Source organism: Phyllobates terribilis, unplaced genomic scaffold (genome assembly GCF_046119375.1).
Source record: "Phyllobates terribilis strain yellow unplaced genomic scaffold, ASM4611937v1 Scaffold_4__5_contigs__length_816908805, whole genome shotgun sequence".
Lineage (NCBI taxonomy): Eukaryota > Metazoa > Chordata > Amphibia > Anura > Dendrobatidae > Phyllobates > Phyllobates terribilis.
This window is the reverse complement of record NW_027362764.1, coordinates 459,548,563-459,561,424: the sequence shown is the minus strand read 5'-3', so window position 1 is coordinate 459,561,424 and position 12,862 is coordinate 459,548,563.

Here is a 12,862-nt window from a genome sequence, read left to right as displayed (position 1 = left end):
GAGCTTGCGAAGACCATATGAACTTCTTCCCCTTCTTGGTGAGGAGAGTGATGGGACGGACAACTGAAAAATTTCGGATAAAACGTCAATAAAAGTTAGCGAAACCAATGAATCGTTGTACCTCTTTAATGTTTCCTGGTACCGGCCAGTCTAAGATTGCCTAGATTTTGCTGGACTCCATATTCAATCCCTGAGGAGAAATAATATAGCCTAAAAATTGAATTTCAGAGCAATGAAATTCACACTTTTCGAGTTTGATGTACAAATGATTATCTCTCAAACGTCTAAGCACGGTCTAAACATGTTCCCGATGTTCCTGTAAGGAATCAGAGAAGATCAAAATGTCATCCAGGTAAATTATCACATATTGGTCCAATAAATCCCTGAAAATATCGTTGGCTAAATGTTGAAAAGTAGCAGGAGCGTTACAGAGTCCGAATGGCATCACTAAATATTCATAATGTCCATACCGGCATCTAAAAGCTGTCTTCCATTCATCTCCGGGACGTATACGGAGTAAATTATATGCCCCGTGAAGATCTAATTCAGTAAATACTCTGGCCTGGCGAACTCTTTCCAACAATTCCGGAATTAGTGATAACGGGTACCTGTTACGAATGGTTACCTTATTTAACTCCCGGTAGTCAATGCAGGGTCTTAGAGTCCCATCGTCCTTCTCTGCAAAGAATATAGGGGCTCCCGCTGGTGAAGAAGATGATCGGATAAACCCCTTGGCTAAATTCTCATCTATATATTCTCGTAATGATTTTAATTCCGGAGCCGCCAGTGGGTAAACATGGCCGAAAGGAATCGCTGCCCCAGGAAGCAATTCTATGGCGCAGTCATACGGTCTATGTGGGGGAAGTTGATCTGCCTTCCTCTTGTCACAAGCGTCCGAGAATTCCTGGTAAACCAGAGGGAGAGTAGGTACCTGTATTGCTTCTTCCAAGTTCGGGGTAACTGGAGCCGCTACCGTTGGACTGATGGGTAGGACTACACTTCGGGAGGAAGGATATCTCCTTGGTTTCCCAATTGATGTTTGGATTTTGTGACCGTAACCAGGGAATTCCTAAAATTACAGGAAAATGAGGAGAAGATATTAACATGAATGAAAGTGTTTCTTGATGGTCTGGTTCCATCTTACACTCCAGAAGCACTGTCTCCCGATCTACTGGTCCAGAAACTAATGGGGAACCATCCACCGTTTCCATGGTGACTGGTGAAGCTCTTAGCTGTGTCTTTATACCATGTTTCCTGGCAAAAGAAGAATCCATGAAATTCCCACCTGCTCCAGAGTCTATCATGGCAGAACTTGGTATCCACTGTCCCTCCCACTGAATCTGAATATGAAGAGAGCAATGTGAATATTTCTCTAGGGGAAGTCGGCATCAATATTGGGGGAAAAACAGTATCTAGATGTAGACTGGTCTCCGAAACTTCAGACTCAGCGTCTGTGTTATCATAATCCCCTACTACCGCCAACGCCTTGTTTGGTCGCCTGGGAAATTTAGGACAATTGATGAGGAAATGGTCTGACAGACCACAATAAAAACATAAGCGCTCACGGAGACGGTATTCGCAGCGTTCATTACTCTTACGTTTTTGTAGCGAGTCCACATGAATAGGCACCTCCTCGGTCTCCCGCTGGTTTTTGCCTGTGGTTTCCCTAGACGGAAGAGAGAAATTAGTGATGCGATTTACAGCTGCCCATTTTTCTTGTCTGCGTTCAGTTAGATGGATATCAATACGTACACAGTGCTGTAAAAACAACTCAAACTCCTGTGGAGACTCTGAACGAGCTAGCTCATCCTTGATTGCACTGGACAAACCCTTTCTAAAGATTGGTAATAAAGCATTGTTATCCCAGTCGGTCTCCACCACTAACCTTTTAAATTCAGTAACATATTCTATGACTGAACGTTTCCCCTGGCGTAAGGAAAGCAAGGCAGATTCAGCGGTAGCACAGCGGTTGGGATCGTCGAACATTTGCACCATGGCTGTCAGAAAATCATCCAAATTATTTAGACGGGTATCGGGACTTTCAACCATAGGATTTGCCCAAGCCAGTGCCCGTGATGTCAACAACATAATAATACATAGAACCTTAGATCTATCAGACCGGTAATAGGAGGCATGTACATCAAAGAATAATATACATTGATTAACAAACCCACGGAATTGACTTTGATCACCATTAAACTGGAAGAGAGGCAATTTGGGCATACTGGTGGATGATGTAGGCTCAGTAGGTAAGGCCTCCCGGACTTCTAACTTAGTACGTAGATCTTGGAGAGCCTGACCCAACACCTGTGCATTGTGGTCAACCCGGGACTCCATGTTTCTAATCTTATTGTGTGCAGCCTCCATCTCCTGCTGCAAGAAGTTAATTATGGTGAACAGTTTGTCTGCCCGTGTCTTTGTCATTGCCCCAGCAGAATCCTCTTTTGGCTGGAGTATCCTGTAATACTATTGTAGGAACTCGAGGATTCTGATAGCGTGGGGCAATGAACAATCAGAGACAGGTTTCTTTTAATGCAAATAGTGTATTTGTGCAACAGCAATAACACCCAAAAACAATATACAAATAACCCATAGTGACATGCAATGAAACAAGTCCAGTGATAATTATAAGTCCTTGAAACTTATATAGCAAAGTCGGCAAGATTCTTACGACTGAGTCTTCACACAAATGTGATCACAAGGTAAGTCTGACACACTGGAAACGTGGCTTGATTCAAACACTGCTGGTGTAGTAAGAGTCAGATCCAGGTATGCAGTAGACACAGGGAAGTCCAGGAACAAGTTCACAAGTTAATCCCAGTTGCGGCATAAATTCAGTGAAGTCCAGAAACAAGTCCACATTTAAGTATTATTCCAGTAATAGTTCCAACAGCCCTCACAGGAGGGAGTGAACGAAGGGTTATACAGCACAAACAGTTCAGAAACACGGTTCTTACCAGGTAGAGTGAACCAAGGGTTAAATTCCAAAGTCAACAGGTTAATGATAACACAGTGAGTGTAGCTTACATACCCAGAGAATGTCCAGAGCCAGTGGTAGAAGCTCACTGCTGCTGAGAAACACCTGAAGATAAACCTGTGTAATACTATTGTAGGAACTCGAGGATTCTGATAGCGTGGGGCAATGAACAAGCAGAGACGGGTTTCTTTAGTGCAAATAGTGTATTTGTGCAACAGCAATAACACCCAAAAACAATATGCAGATAACCCGTAGTGACATACAATGAAATAAGTCCAGCAATATTAAGTCTTTGAAACCTATATAGCAAAGTCGGCAATGTTCTTACGATGAAGTCCTCACACAAATGTGATCAAAAGGAAAGTCTGACACACTGGTGACGTGGCTTGATTCAAACACTGCGGGTGTAGTAAAAGTCAGATCCAGGTATGCAGTAGCCACACGGAAGTCCAAGAACAAGTTCACAAGTTAATCCTAGATGTGGCGTAGATTCAGGGAAGTCCAGAAACAAGTTCACATTTAAGTAATATTCCAGTAAATAGTTCCAGCAGCCCTCACCGGAGGGAGTGAACGAAGGGTTAAACAACAACACAGTTCAGAAACACAGTTCTTACCGGGTAGAGTGAGCCAAGGGTTAAATTCCAAAGTCAACAGGTTAATGATAACACAGTGAGTGTAGCTTATATAGGCAGAGAATGTCCAGAGCCACTGGCTGCTGCTGAGAAACACATGAAGATTAACCTGGTAAATACACAAGAGATCTGGGAGATAATAGTAAAGCAGCTGGACTGAAGGGAAACGGAAGCAGAATACTCCAGCAAGGAAGCCAGCACTTGAGCCGGGTTTTAAACAAACGAACAGGAAGTAGGGCATACAAAAACAGTAAACTCCATCTTAACAAAGGGCAAAATCATTGACAAGGTTACCTAGAAAACCTGGAATACTGACAACCTGGTTATGTACCTTCCCGGTAAATACACAAAAGATCTGGGAGGTAATAGAAGGACAAGGCAGCTGGGTTGCAGGGAAACAGAAGCAGAATACCCCAGCAAGGAAGCCAGTACCTGAGCCGGGTTTTAAACAAACTAACAGGAAGGAGGGCACACAAAAACAGCAAACTGCATCTTAACAAAGGGCAAAATCATTCACAAGGTTACCTAGAAAACCCGGAATACTGACATGCATTGATATTGTCTTTTTATTCCACTGGGACCTCCACCACTCTTCCAAGGAGCATTGATATTGTCTTTTTATTCCACTGGGACCTCCATGTCTCTTCCAAGGGGCATTAAAACCGTCTTGTTAAGCTACTGTGACCTCCACGTCTCTTCCAAGGGGCATTAAAACCGTCTTGTTAAACCACTCTGAACTCCACGTCTCTTCCAAGGGGCATTAAAACCATCTTGTTAAGCTACTGTGACCTCCTCGTCTCTTCCAAGGGGCATTAAAACTGTCTTGTTAAACCACTCTGAACTCCACGTCTCTTCCAAGGGGCATTAAAACCGTCTTGCTAAGCTACTGTGACCTCCTCGTCTATTCCAAGGGGCATTAAAACCATCTTGTTAAGCTACTGTGACCTCCCTGTTTCTTCCAAGGGGCATTGATATTGTCTTTTTATTCCACTCGACCTCCACCACTCTTCCAAGGTGTAGCATCTGCATCTCAGCCTCCTGTCTGGCAGAGACGCCGTCCCCCTTACTGTCGCGGTCCTGCTCCGGTGTCTTCTGGCCTCCCTGCAGCAGCTGCTGGTGCACGCAGCTTCCCCGGCCCTGTACTTAGGGCGCGTGCATGCTCCCTCCCTCATAAAGGGGCCTTGCGCGTCATCCTAAAAAGTCCCCGGCCAATGGACGGAGGACTTCCCCTATAAAAGGCACCTCCTCCAATATGGAGGTGCCCCTTCAAGGTTGTAGCTTTGTGTGTTAATCTCTGCTTCAGCCCTCAGGTCCCTTTGTCTGCCTGACTACCAGCCCAGTCTGCCAGTCTACTTCTGACTATCCGTCCATCCCGACAGTCTGCTTACAGCTCCGTCTGCCAGTCTGTCAATGGGCTTGGCCAGTCCGCTAATCCGGAGCCTTCACCTGCTACCTGTCTCCGCCAGCCAAGGACACTCTCCAGCCTGACGGCCTGCCTACGGTCAACCCGCCAGTTTGTCTATTGGCTAGGCTAGCCTGCCTACTTGGAGAACTTGCCGGTTACCTAGAGACTCCTGCCCGTCACTTACCCTGCCTGCCTGACAGCCTACCTAGAGGCTCCTGCCTGTCACTTGCCGTGCCTGCCTGACAGCCTACCTAGAGGCTCATGCCTGTTACCTGTCGTGTCTATCTGTCAGCCTACCTGAAGGCTCCTGCTTGTTTCAACCATGTCTGCCAGTCCGTCTGTCCGGACTACCCATCAGCCTGTTTGCTGTGCTTATCTGCTGTACCGGTCAGTGCTAGCCATCTGACTCGTGGGAGTCACCTGCTCTCTTACAAGGTAATCCCCAGAGTAGCACCTGGTCCCTCTGTTCGGTCCCTCCCTGGTCACAGAGTCGATTGAGCTGCCGTACGACCTTGGTTGGTCCGAGTTGATACCTAGTTACGCCCCTCTGGGTCCCGCCTTGCACCGCAGCACAGAGGTTCCACCACCCGGACTCGTAACAAAAGGGGCATTGATATTGTCTTTTTATTCCACTGTAACCTCCACCACTCTTCCAAGGGGCATTGATATTGTCTTTTTATTCCACTGGGACCTGCACCACTCTTCCAAGGGGCATTGATGTTGTCTTTTTATTCCAATGGGACCTCTACGTCTCTTCCAAGGGGCATTAAAACAGTCTTGTTAAACCACTCTGAACTCCACGTCTCTTCCAAGGGGCATTAAAACCGTCTTGTTAAACCACTGTGAACTCCACGTCTCTTGCAAGGGGCATTAAAACCGTCTTGTTAAGCTACTGTGACCTCCACGTCTCTTCCAAGGGGCTTTAAAACCGTCTTGTTAAACCATTCTGAACTCCATGTCTCTTCCAAGGGCTATTAAAACCATCTTGTTTTACACTTAGGTACACTTCAACTGTGAGAGAATCTTAAAAAAATCCAAAAATCACATTGTATGATTTTTACATAATTAATTTGCATTTTATTGCATGAAATAAGTATTTGATACAAAAGAAAAACAGAATTTAAGATTTGGTACAGAAACCTTTGTTTGCAATTACAGAGGTCAGACGTTTCCTGTAGTTCTTGACCAAGCTTGCACACACTGCAGCAGGGATTTTCGCCCACTCCTCCATGCAGATTTTCTACAGATCTTTCAGGTTTTAGGGATGTCGCTTGGTAACATTGAGTTTCAGTTCCCTCAAAATATTTTCTATTGGGTTCAGGTCTAGGCCACTCCCGGACCTTGAAATGATTCTTAAGTAGGCAATCCTTAGTTGCACTGGCTGTGTGTTTCAGGTCATAGTCATGCTGGAATACTCAGCCACGACCCATCTTCAATGCTCTTACTGAGGGAAGGACGTTGTTGGCCAAAATCTCACGATACCTGACCCCATCCATCCTCCTTTCAATACCGTGCAGTTGTCCTGTCCCCTTTGCAGATAAGCACCTCAAAAATATGATGTTTTCTTCACCATGCTGCATGGTTGGGACGGTGTTCTTCTTCCTCCAAACATGGCGAATGGAGTTGATACCAAAAAGTTATATTTTGGTCTCATCTGAACACATGACCTTCTCCCATGTCTCCTCTGGATCACCCAGATGGTCATTGACGAATGTCAAATGGGCCTGGACATGTGCTGGCCTGAGCAGGGGGACTTTGCGTGTCCTGCAGGACTTTAAACCATGACAGTGTAGTGTGTTACTAACGGTAATGTTTGAGACTGTAGTCCTAACTCTCTTCAGGTCATTAACCAGATCCCCCCGTATAGTTCCGAGCTGATTCCAGACTTTTCTCAGAACCATCCTTACCCCACGAAGCGAGATCTTGCATGAAGCCCCAGACTGAGGAAGATTGACAGTCATCTTGTGCTTCTTCGATTTTCTAATAATTGTGCCAATAGTTGTTGCCTTCTCACTAAGCTGCTTGCCTATTGTCCTATAGCCCATCCCAGCCTAGTGCAAGTCTATAAATTTGTCCCTGGTGTCTTAGACAGCTCTTTGGTCTTGGCCATGGTGGAGAGGTTGGAGTGTGATTGATTAAGTGTGTAGACTGGTGTCTTTTATACAGGTAACGAGTTCAAACAGGTGCAATTAATACACGTAATGAGTGCAGAGTAGGAGGGCTTCTTAAAGAAAAACAAACAGGTCTGTGAGAGCCAGTATTGTTGCTGGTTGGTAGGTTATCAAATACTTATTTCATGAACTGAAATACAATTTAATTATTTAAAAATCATACAATGAGATTTTGTCAATTTTCTTTTTAGATTCTGTGTCTCACAGTTGAAGTGTACATACGATAAAAATTACAGACCTCTTCATTCTTTGTAGGTGGGAAAACTTGTAAAATCGACATTGTATAAAATACTTATTTTTCCCACTGTAGATGCCTCAGTATCTATTAGGAAATCTAACGTTCTGTCTCCAGTCCGAGTTATCTCAACCATTGGGGTAGGATAACTAGAACTAGAGTCTATTACAGGGTACATGCTAACTATGGGGTAGCCATTTTCTTAGAGTGAGAAACCATTATACACAGCTATCTGTTGAGTGAGTGAGGGCTGCTTTTGCAGCCCCTATTACTCTCTCCCTCCCGGCACTCTGGTAATGCATCGCTCTCTTTGTCTTAAGAGTCTGAATTCATTCTTGCTCTTTCCCTTTAGCTTCTTGCAACAGGTTTTTTGGATCTTTCCCTCTCCACTAAGGGCTTGCTCTAATAGATCTCTCCCTAAGGGTTTCTTTTGATCGTCCACAAAAGCAGTTACAAATATAAGAGTATCTCATGTCCATCTAAATCATCTGCAAATGGGCAAAATACTTTTCTACCCACTCATCTTTCTCCTGAGTTTGGGCATTCAATGTTATGGATTGTTCCCTCTGTTTTGTGAGAACTCAACGCAAGAGGGCTTTACAGTACTCAGTCTATATCTATCAATCAGTTATTCTATTGACGGTCCTGTTTCCTGCTTTATGATATGTGCAATCACATTTTGCATCTACCAATGCTTCAAGGCCATGTACAGTAATAAGTGATCTGTATCTGTTGGATCTATCTGACGAGGGGAACAGACTTCTCGTTGGGTTAGGAAACTATGTCAGCATAGCTAACTGATCATGTGGACTATTGGGTCTGTACTCGGTCATAGTCATCCTTTGGGGAGGGGCAGTAAACCGTGCCTAAGAAGTATTAGTCAGTTGACCTCCTGAGTCATTATCAGTTTCTGGGGGTGCCCTCCATCAGCCTCACCTACTGTATGATTCTCATCCCCCTCAATACTCCATCTTTACAAATGAGAGGGAGGTGTGGTGAGTTCTCCTCCAGTACTATATGCATTTTAGTCACCACAAATGATAGAGGAGCATTTGGGACATGAGGCTTAGTGCCCCACAATTTAAACAACTGTCTCTGATCTTGGATTCTGGATTCTACATACTGTAAATGTCAACCATCCTGGCCATTTATAGGGAGGAGGTACTTATAGTTCTGTATAATTAAGTCCATACAGCCCATTGTCAAAACATTCATTCAGCACTCTATTGCCTATTGTAGTTTCTGTACATCCCCCTCTAATCACTTCCACAGCTACTTTCTTCCACTGCTCAGCTCAGACATCAGACGATTGTCCTGTAACCCTCCACACTGCTCTTTCATGAACTGCCACCATGTAGACACATCCAGACTCCCCTCTGGGGGCAATACAACGTTTTTTTACATCCTTTCACAATCTGCTATGGCCTCCTTGCCTACATGTTCTCTGGCAACTTTTTTTGCTGTCTTTACCTGTTCCCTTATCACCATCTACTCAGCAAATTTCCATACTTGCCTTCAAACCCCCAATTCTGGCTCAAGGCACTTTAACACCCTGAGAGTTAGTTTCACAATTTTTACAATGTGGTTCTTCTGAAGAAGAAGTTGGTTTAAGTTCGAAACACATAGAGAATAAGTGACTGAATTGAATGAAACCATATTGTTGCTTCCTGGCTTCTTGGTGTCCACATTGGCAATGCGGACTACCACCCTGATTCTCCCACCACCAGTTCATTACAATGGGAATCCCGTAATTTGGGTGCTGCAGCAGCTGATCCTTCTTGAATCCTTCATTGTGGAGTAATACAACCCCGAGAAGTAAGCACTTCCCTCTTTTACTCAACATTATTTTCTTCTCTAGGATAATACCCTATTGCCCTTGATGCCCCTCCAATATCTGTTTCACAATTCCAGCACATTTTCCTCATGCAAAGGTCTTGGTTTCAAGCCACTTTAAGACCCTACATAGCATGAACTCAAGTAGATGAATGACAGGATACCCCTTCTGTTGCTCTTTCACTATTTTCTTAACAGCCAACTTGGATGCAGCAGCACAAATCATCCTCCAAGTGCAAGCACTACTATATTTTTCACTTACACATTAATTCCATTACATACTGTACAAACAGCTCAAAAAGGCATAGATATATCTATAGTTTTTGGGCCGGACAATTTATTGCAAAAAAAACTCAGTGGAATAGAGGGGGACTAAACTCACAGTGAAAGTTAATCAGAAATGTAATAATAAGCTTCTTACCTTGCAGCTTTTATGTTCACATTTGCTGGAGAGTCCTTCCTCACTCAAGATCCAGATGGGACAATAAGCATTTGGTCACTGTTCAGGCATCAAATTTCTGTGTGCAAAATCCACTCTTTTCAATTGCGTTTTGAACTCCAAATATTAAAGTATGAATGCAAGCGTTTGGGAAATCAGACAGCACAACCTTAGCATGGTGTACAAAGGCAGATTTCTGGTTTATTTTGGTAGAGGTGAAGTAATACTGTATACTTTCGCAAACAAAATTTCCCACCAAAAAATGTAGCCAACAGGAATTTAGGGTGTGAACAGAAATGTAAAATGTATCTACCCAACAGTGTTAACTACTTGATCACCATGAATCAAGAGTCAAAGACAAAATAGAGTATGTACTCTCACGGAAACATACAAAGTTCATAGGGCAGATAGTTAGTGACTAGAAATGAGTGAACCTTTCAAGGGTCAGTTAGGATGGTCAAACGTCCCAATGTTTTCAGAAGAATTTGCTGAACATATTCGAACCCCATTAAATTCAATGGGAGGGAAAACCAAACGCATAGACAGCACCTTTTGGTGGCGCAAAAGTTGCCAAAATAGCACAAATTAGTGTTAGACACCAGGAAAAGTGTCATCAATTGACCCACAGTCAAAATTTTAAAATAGCACATCAGCAGTCAAGCATGGGCCATGCATTAGGGTCTGGGCTAGCATTTACAGGTTTGAATTTAACTTCAAATTAAGATGAGGTTGGTGAGGGACCAGTGTAAGCATGCTGTGCTGGGAGCCCTGATACCTCATGCAACAGCCCAAACTGCTTTTCTGCTCAGACACACTCAGGTGGCACAAATATCAGTTTTGTAGACTACTATTGGTAGAATAATTTAAGGATAGTAACACAGGTAGTTGACTGATCAATTGACCCACATTCGAAATTTTAAAATGGCACAGCAGCAGTCAGCGATGGGCCATTCATGACGTCTAAGTAGTGATGAGTGAGCATGCTCGCTCCTGCTCTGTACTCGCCCAAGCATCTCACTGCTTGAGATGCTCGGCGCCCGGCGAGTACTTCCGGGATGTTCGGGTGAAAGCTTGAGAGTCTCCGTCCCCCATGTTTGGCGCTGTTTTAAGAGCGAGTAAAGATGCAGGGATTGCCTGCCACTCACTGTAATGCCACAGACATGTTGGTTATGGCATTACAGTGATTGGCTGGCCGCATAGCGTCATCGGGTCTATATCAGACCCGGTGACCCTATGCTTGTCACAGTCTACCCTTCAGACAGACAGAGTAGGGAGAGCTGCTGCTGAGCTAGGGAGAGAATGGGCAGTTTATTAGTGAGGTATTAGGTATTCCACAGCGTATATACACATCTGAACTAACAGTCCTTCTAAGGACTAATCCAGCTGCATATATTATTAATCCTGGTGATAGCAGGAATTAGGCAGGCAGAGTTCTCCGATTTTAGTGCGGTAATAATCGTCACATTTTATGGAGTGTGCCAAATAATACACTCCAGTTAAAGTCTGCCAGTTGTGTGTTGTTCAACCTATTCACACATGGTCGCAGACCAATACCAAATCTATAAGGACACTGCCTAAAACCGTGGTCATCAGACGTGATCCAATATTACTGCGGTAATAATCGTCACATTTTTTGGAACGTGCCAAATATTACACTCCAGTTAAAGTCTGCCAGTTGTGTGTTGTTTAACTTATTCACACTTGGTCGCTGACCAACACCACATCTATAAGGCCACTGCCTAAAGCCATAGTCATCAGATGTGATCCAATATTACTGCGGTAATAATCGTCACATTTTTTGGAGCATGCCAAATATTATCTCCAGTTAAAATGGGCAAGGTGCGTGGCAAGGGACAGGGAAGTGAACATGATGATAATGGTGCATGCAGAGGCCGAGGCCATGGGCAAGAAGAAACTGTGCCTGATGAGGGAGCACAACAAACACCCACATCATGTCAAACTACCTTCCTCTCCCAATTTCTAGGGGGCCGTTGAACACCATTCTTGAAGCCAGAGCAGTGTTAAAAGGTTGTTGGTTGGATAGCAGATAATGCTTCCCGTCAGTTTGCTACCACCACCACCCTGTCTTCCACATGGCCCAGTCTCGGTAGCCGTGAGTCTGGGCCACATATCCCTCACCCTGATCCTCCTTCCTCCCATCATGCCGAGTGCCTGGAGATAAGTGATGCACGTCTCCTTGGCAAGGAGACATGCATAGCAAGGACAGCATCACAGAGGGTGAGGGAGGCATAGCACCACAACAGGCAGGAACAAGCAGTGGGGTGGCCACAGAAACAAGACGGGCAACTGTTCCAGGACACCAACACGACAGAAGTTGCTAGTCCAACTGTTAGGTCTTTCAGAGTCTGGCTCTTTTTTAAAGACTGTTCAGATAATCCCAAAAAGGCAAATTGCAACATCTTCCATGACAGCATTAGCAGAGGCAGCAAAACTACTAGCCTGACCTCCACTAGCATGCTCAGGCACATGACATAACATGACACCCAACTAGCTGGGCCGAACACCAGGGTCCAGAAACAGTGTCTGCAGGTGAAACCACAGCCTGTACAGCTGTTGTGCGTGCACGCCAATTTCCTGTCCATGGGGCAGGCAAAGATGCCTTCTGCCCTGCAGGTGTCGTTGCACACTCACAACCACCACCATCAGCAACCACGTCCAGGTCTCTGTCGCAGCACAGCGTTCATTTGTCCCTACTCCAGTCCTTTGAAAGCTAGCGCAAATAGGCAGCCAACCACTGACAGGCCACAGCACTAAACTGACACATTTCTAGAATGCTTGCACTTGAAATGTTGCCTTTTAAGGTCGTGGAGACTGAATATTTCCATAACCTCATGGTGGCGGTCGTCCCTCGGTAATCGGTCCTAAGCCGCCACTATTTCTATCAGTGTGCCATCCCCACCTTACACAAGTACGGGTCCTAGAAAATTACCCATGCCCTCAACAATGCAGTTACTGAGAAGGTCCACCTAACCACAGACACATGGACAAGTGCTTGTGGCCAGGGACGGTACATCTTGCTGACGGCACACTGGGTTAATATAGTGGAAGCTGGGACCGAGTCAGACCCTGGGACGGAACACATCCTACCAACACCAAGGATTGCAGGCCCTGGGTCAATAAGGGTCGTCCCAACATTCTGCATCTCCTGC